Source organism: Canis aureus, chromosome 17 (assembly GCF_053574225.1).
Source record: "Canis aureus isolate CA01 chromosome 17, VMU_Caureus_v.1.0, whole genome shotgun sequence".
NCBI lineage: Eukaryota > Metazoa > Chordata > Mammalia > Carnivora > Canidae > Canis > Canis aureus.
In genome coordinates this window covers 55216732-55224647 of record NC_135627.1, presented here as the reverse complement: position 1 = coordinate 55224647, position 7916 = coordinate 55216732, and positions in this window count along the sequence as shown.

The following is a 7916-nucleotide window of genomic DNA, read 5'->3' as shown; positions in this document are numbered from 1 at the left end:
TTGGTTCGAGTTTTCTGCTACCTACAATCCAAATGTTCCTGAATAATATAGATGAAGAGCCTAAGGCACATTGACATTAGTTGCCCAAGATCCCATAGTTAGTGAGTAGCTATGTTTACTTTAAATTCAGGAAATTGATCTCCAGAGTATTTGCTCTAAATTGCCTCTTAGATCAAGGTGGAAAGGGAGAGGAGCAGATGGATTTGAGATCTGTAGATGGTTGGAGCTGTAGAACTTGGGGACAGGCTGGACATGTGAATCAGGAAAACATGACTTCCATGTCAGGGAGATGATGGTGTCACTCATAGAGAAGGAGGAAATACCAAACAGAGGACATATATGGGGGTGGAAAAGAGTTGAATGCGATGAGTTGCGTTCTGGATGTTTTGAGTATGAAGTGTCTGTGGGGCATGCAAATAGAAATGGCAGGACCACAGGTGAACAAAAAGCTCTGGGCTGGATTCACTCAGTCTTTTAACAAATACTTATTAAAGGTCTGCTTTGTGGGAGCCATTGGACTAGATTAATGGGGATATATGGGAGAACTCTATAGTCATAGAAATTTTTAAAAAGATTTTATATATTTATTTGAGAGAGAGAGTGCATGCATGTGCAAGAGAGAGAGAGAAAGGATGAATGGGGCATAGGGGTAGAGGGAAAGGAAGAAGCAGACTGTCTGCCGAGCAATGTGGAACTCGATCTAGGATCATGACCTGAGCCGAAGGCTGATCCTATGGAAATTTTTTGGACTCACAGAGTTTACATTTAAGTCTGAGTATCAGGGGATCCCTGGGTGGCGCAGCGGTTTGGCGCCTGCCTTTGGCCCAGGGCGCGATCCTGGAGACCCGGGATCAAATCCCACATCAGGCTCCCGGTGCATGGAGCCTGCTTCTCCCTCGGCCTATGTCTCTGCCTCTCTCTCTCTCTCTCTGTGACTATCATAAATAAATAAAAATTGAAAAAAAAATATTAAAAAAAAAGTCTGAGTATCAGTGTATAAGTGATCTTTGAGGTGTATGGGTGAATGAGACTACCTGAGAATTGTATATAGAGTAAGAATAAAAAGAAATTTAACTTGTGTATCTGTTTCCTTGCCTATAACTACCCCATGGGGTTGTTCTGAAAGTTAAACTTTTAGAATGATGCTGTATAATGAGCCAACTGTGTATCTTAGCTATGATATGTGTGAGGTGCTGCTGATGTTGATAATGAAGACACTGTAAAGAGCAAAGAAACTGGGGCAGGAAGTGTCAGAAGTCGGGGTTAATGCATAACCTGGAGGTAAGATTGTGCTTATCACAAATGAGTCTAGATATACAGAATGAAATCAGAAAGGATACAAAACTGAACTTTCATTCTTACTGTTGCAGTGCTTGCCATTATAGAGGCAACTGTTGAGAAAAGCAAATTTATTTGGTTTTGAAGTACCCCAGCCCCTATTAAATTAAATTTAAATGAAGGTGCCACTTAGCTGGGTGCCAGGGATGCACATACAAACACGAATGTGATATTGCCTTTTCCCTCAATGACGTTTATGTCCTCATGGCCCTCATTAGTGTCAACTTCTTGCCTCCACTGAGTTCTTCTTTGCACTCGTAGCCCTTTCTCCATTGACGGACAGGCATTAGCCTAAGTACAAAAGTCGGCTATTAGTCTTGATTTACATACACACTCACACACAATATTAAGTCAAAGCCTCCGTCCCGTGGTGACTTGATTGAAAGCTTAGGGAGGTGGATGACATCCACTCCAGCCATCCTTTCTCTGCTCACTCTGAACACCTTCTAATGTGTACCTTTTTCTTACACAAAGCAATACCACTCTCTTGAAACTCCACCCCAGAGCTATTGCCAGGCCTCTGTTTACACATCCAAGGATTTAGCAGATGCTTTGAGGTTTCACTTTAAAGAGTCTGAATAAATTCTTAGAAAAGGGTCATCTTCTTCCCTAGTCTTTACCTGGGAAGAGAAAGGTGGTTTACTCAGAGATAGACTGCAGGTATCTATGAAATATTTATACACGAACTTAAAAATACGTACATTTTTAGTAAAAAATATTGCATTATGCTCTACATGTATTTTTGTTGTCTGCTCTTTCACGATTATAAATATATTTTAAACATTTTTAGTGTCAACAACTCTGATCTAGAACATGATTTTTAATGGCCACATATTACTCTGTCTATGGCTATAATGTAATTTTCTTATGTAGTTTTGACATTTAAATTGTTTTCAATGTTTCGCTTTCATAAATAATTAATTGGAGAACATCTTTGGGTCTATACCCTGTGGTATCCCTGACACCTATAATAGAGCCTGGCATTTAGTAATTGTTCACTAAAATATTTGCTGAGTGAATGAGTGAATATGTTACCTTGATTTTCATTCCAGGTGCTAGTGTTTTTTTCATACTGCGTATTATTTAAGTCCAAAGTTTTCTTTTTAATAATAACCAGTTATCACAGACTGTGCAAATCAAGGTCCCAATTCCAATAGGTAGTTTTAGTTAACATGATACTATGCAAAGTGACGACTGTATTACTTTGTTTCCTTAATTCAAAAGTAATGTGTGCCAACTTTAGACCATTTGGAAAATGCATATAAAGAAAAGGAAGAAAGGTAAAATCACCTCTGATTACAGCACTCTTAATTACATTAAGAGTTAATCACTATGATATTTTTATATATATATCCTCGTTAATCTTTTTTTATGCAAATATATGGAGTTTTTTTTTTTTACAAAAAAGGAGGTATAATACTATGCATAGTTTAGTAACTGCTCATGTCATTAAGTGTTTTTTCTTTTACATAGTTATTATCAGGCTTCTAGTGTTACGTTTTATGTATGAACTGCAATATTTTTATCTAATCTCTCATTGTGGGCGAAGTACATAGTTTTTTGTATAAACCATTCCAAATATTCTAAAATCTAATTAATATATATGTTTTTGTAGTTTTCAAATGTTGCACTATAAAGCTATACTAATTTCTAAAAAGCAGAAATACATACTATAGTATAGTTTTGCAAAGTAGATTGGGGGAAAAAATAGGTGGCACTTTTCCATGTCCTACTTGATCTATTTCTGTGTTATTTGAAAACTTTACCAATGGTTCGTATTAATTTTATAATTAAAAATAAACACTGAAAATGTTTTTGAATTTTAATTTACATGTAGCACCCAGATCTTGGTTTCTAATCCCATTCTCCAATAAAAGGAACCTGCGCTCCTTAAAAAAAAAAAAGGTTAACTCCAGGGTTAGGGTAAGGGAAATTTAAGATGATCCTGGAACATCTTGTAGTGCCAGAGAATAAGAAAAAGCTCAAAAAGAAAAAAAAAAAAAAAAAAGCGACATGTCAAAAGGATACAGGGACCAACCAATGGCCAAATCCGGAATAGTCTGAGCTGCACAAGACATGGTATTGGATTGTAACGCAAAGTATAAAATAAATATCCATTAGCTCCTAACATGATATAAATAATAATAGTAATAAATGATATAAATGTAATGTGAATAACTAAAGAAATAAATAAATGAGGGATGGGGGCAGAGACAGCTCTTCCTTACAGAAGAACTCCAACTCATTTTCAGAGAGCCTACCCAACTTCCAGGAGGTGGAGCTTAATCACCCCCAGTCAAAATAAAAGAAACCACCCCCGCACTTTGAACACGGAGAGCTGTGTTTTGTGGGTGCAGCACGCAAAGGGGAGATCAGGGACTTTACAGTGACGAGCATCACCTTGGCAAGGTGATGGCCATCAATGTAACAGCAGTAAGTCATGTTGACAGCATGTGCCCTTGATATGATGTGATGAAAATGGGCACTCGGTATCTGTGGTTTCCCACACTAAGAAACTTGGGCCCAGGGATCCCTGGGTGGCGCAGCGGTTTAGCGCCTGCCTTTGGCCCAGGGCGCGATCCTGGAGATCCGGGATCGCGTCCCACGTCGGGCTCCCGGTGCATGGAGCCTGCTTCTCCCTCTGCCTGTGTCTCTGCCTCTCTCTCTCTCACTGTGTGCCTATCATAAATAAATAAAAATTAAAAAAAAAAAAAAGAAACTTGGGCCCAGTCTAATCTTGAGAAAACACCAGACAAATCCTAACCAAGAGGCTTTCTACCGAACATCTGGCCAGCATTCCTCCACCGTTCAGGTCATCAAAGACAAGGCATAGCTGAGAAACAGTCACAGCTCAGAGGAGGCTATGTAGCTAGGAGGATGAAAAGCAATGTGGGATCCTGAATTAGATCCCAGAGCAGAGAAAGGACATTAGTAGAAAACGCAAGGAAACCCGAACCAAACCTGGAGCTGAGTTAACAGGGTCGTGCCAATGCTGACATCTTACTTTTGATCATTGTAGCACAGTTTCTGTAGGAATAATACCATTAGGGGAGATTCTCTGAGGGGGGTACCAGAACCCTTGGCGCTATCTTTGTAACTTTTCTGTAACTGTAAAACTATCATGAAATAAAAAGTTATTTCAAAAAAATTGAAGATGCTTCCATCAACGAACATGCCTATCAGCAAGTAGCTTGGCATTAAAAAAAACCGAACCACTTCTAACCCCCTACGTCATACCTAATCAGGTTACAGAACATGATGAGTTAGAATCACAGAGTTAGGCCCACCCTGTCCAATGGCTGTGTTTTTAATATTGTGTCTTTGTCCTTTTTTTTAATAGGGCCTGCCTTTGGCATGCCCGTGATATCACGGCTCTGTCTTTAATCCTGCCCTACCTCTGACTCAGGCTTGTGCTGTAGCCAGGGGCCCCATCCTCTGTACTGGGCCTCAGCATCTTGAGGCTCCCACATCCTAACATTGAGCCTGGATGGATTTTCTGCAGCCACTGATACTTTGGATCTTGTGCCTTTTCAACTACTTTCTCTCAGTCAGTCGGGTCTTGGTAAGGGTAAGAGCTACTTTTGTTAAGGACGTTAGACTGGATTCTAAGGGCAACAGGAAGCTTTTGAAGACTTTTAAGCAAAAGAGATGCATAATCTGTAGAATATGAACCAGGAGGGAGGGATGCAAGAGTGGCTTTCAGAGTGGCTATTACGGCAGCCCCCCGGGCAGATGCGGTAGGCCCAGACCCGGGTGCTGGCACTGCGGGTGGGGACTTCTGATACCATGACAATGAATAATGATAATCATAAACATTTATATACTCCTATGGGGTTTCCACTGCAAATGCCTTTACATTCTTTGTCAATTAATGTTTACAACCCTGGGTAGAGTTTCCATTTTGCAAATGAGAAAAACTGGAGCCATACGAAATTAAGTGAATTGCTCCAGGCTAAGCAGCATAATTTTAACCCAAGCATTTTGATTCCAAATCCAATGTGCTTTTCCAGTGCCCAATTGCAAGATTAAGGGGGAGATACATGTTAACAATTTGGTCTATTACCCCTTGGGTTAATGGCTTTCGAAATTACCGTACTTACAAGCTTAGGAATACATATTCCTGGGCCCCCCACCTTTGGAGGTTCTGACCCAGCTTCTGGAAGGGGGGCCCAGAGCTCTGTAGCACCCTGGAGGCTATAAGGAAAGGGGCTTGTGAAGCTCACTCTGAAAACCAGAACTGCCATGGTCTTTGCTTCTTTTCCCAATTCCCATGCACAGGCAACATGGGGGGCAGCTGTTCTCCAAGTTCATGCACCAGCGGTGATTCATGTACTGAGTGTGGAGCCTGACTCTGGGCTCCATCTCACAACCCTGAGATCGCGACCTGAACCTAAATCAAGTTTATTGATTGCCCACCATGAACTAGGCACTGTAGAAATGCTTTGATGTAGAAATCTATATCCAAAAAAAAAAAATGGATATAGATTTTTTAAAGTATTTTTTAAAATATTTATTTATTTATTTATTTATTTATTTATTTATTTATTTATTTAAGACAGAGAGAGAAAAAAGAGAGTAGAAGAGGTAGAGGGAGAATCTCAGGCAGACTCCGTGCTGAGTGTGGAGTCTGACTCGGGGCTCCATCTCACAACCCTGAGATGGTGACCTGATCCGAAATCAAGAATCAGATGCTTAACTGACTGAGCTACCCTGTTGCCAGCATCTTTTTAAACTATTATTTGAGGGGATCCTGAGTGGCTCAGTGGTTGAGCGTCTGCCTTCAGCTCAGGGTGTGATCCTGGGGTTCTGGGATCGAATCCCACATCAGATCAGGCTCCCTGCGTGGAGCCTGCTTCTCCAGGCCTGTGTCTCTGCCTCTCTCTGAGTGTCTCTCATGAATAAATAAACAAAATCTTAAAAAAAAAAAAACTATTATTTGTGCAGTCATCTTTCCAAATCTGAGTAGCATTAGCAAACTTGACTTTGAAGCTATTTTTGCTGTTGAATGATTACTTTGTCCTTTCGCTCCTGTCCTGCCCTGAGCCTCTTCTGCGATCACTGTCCCCATGTCCCAGGCCTGGCTCTGTGACTTCCCAGCAGCAGGCCTCCAGCCACAGAAGCGCCGCCACACACCGGCTCCTCCAGAACAGAAGCCCCAGCCCACAGCAGGCTCAGAGCGTGTGGTTTCGCAGCCACAGGGAAGAGGGGATGGGAGAGGTTGGTGTGAGCATCTTCTCATCTTCAGCACTCCAAGCGGAACTGCAGGTGATGACTTCAGTGCGCCGCTTCTCCTTTAAGAAAATAATGAAATTGTCCAGAATCGTTCCCTGTCTTATTTGGCCTAAATAATGGATTTTCTTTCTTTGTTTAGCTCTCTGGTACATCTAAAATCAGATGTACTGCTTTATGTAATTGTTTCTTGTTACTACTTTATTTGAAGGTCACTTAAGGCTTGTGGCTCACTATTTGTGAATTTTATCTACTTTTCAATCATTACAAGAGCATAAATACCTACGTACTTGCGTCTCGAGTTACAAAAAAAGTGGGGGGGGTGGGGGGAGCCCAGCTCACATGGGTTAGGTGCTCTGAAGAGCAAAACTGCAGTGACCCATCACTGTTTTATGGATACGCTTTGCCTCAGCCCCCACCGGGCCACCATGCAATTCCAGGCCCTCACTCACCACAGGAATATTTTCCTGGAAGGCAGAGTCAACCCAGAGAAAACCATTCTTTCCATGTGGTGATGGCTTCTCCCCAGAGGCCTGGCCTCAGCAAGGGATGTGGAGAGGCATGTTTCCACTTCACCCAAAGGGGCCCTGGTCTGCCACACATGCAACTTGCCAAACCCAGGGGGTATGTCCCTCCCTCTACCTCAGCTGAGAGCTCTCTGGTGGGGAGAAGACGCATGGAAGTTTATTGATTGCCCACCATGGACTGGGCACTGTAGAAATGGTTTGATCGCTTACAAACATCTCTTTCCCTCCAGCAGGTGGGACTACACGTGGCCGTCATTGGGTGGCCTTCTCGGTGGTCGGTACTCTCTGGGACCCCTCGGCCCTGGGCAGCACACACTCCACAGCCCGGGCTTGGCAGGGTTTCCCAATGGGATTCCCAAGGATCACAAATCCTCCTGGCTGGGGGCACCTGGAAACTCTCCTGCAGGACACAGTTGGCTCTTTCAGCTCCACTGTTGCCCCTGCCCCCAACCTTGGTTTATTTTAGGATCAACGCAAACCGCTGACCTCTCACAGCAAGCCCTAGGGGTCAGGACCTAGTTTAGCTCTCAGTGGCTCTCCTCACCTTAAAGGGGACATAGAAGGGATCTATTCTTTGTATTCCCCTCTAAGGCGACGGCCATGGGTCATATAGTCCCAGTCTCTGTCTAACAGCAAGGCCAGGTGAAGCCAGCAAACCTTGTTCACTCCAATGTGCTAACTTTGGATCTTTCTGAATAATCCTTCCTGATTTTGCTTGTGGGGTTGAGGAACAGCCCTCTCCATAGTCCCTGTCCCACAAACAGCCCCCTGACGTTGGGGGCCTGGACACACCCTTCACGAGGGCAGCCCTCTAGGAGTGGT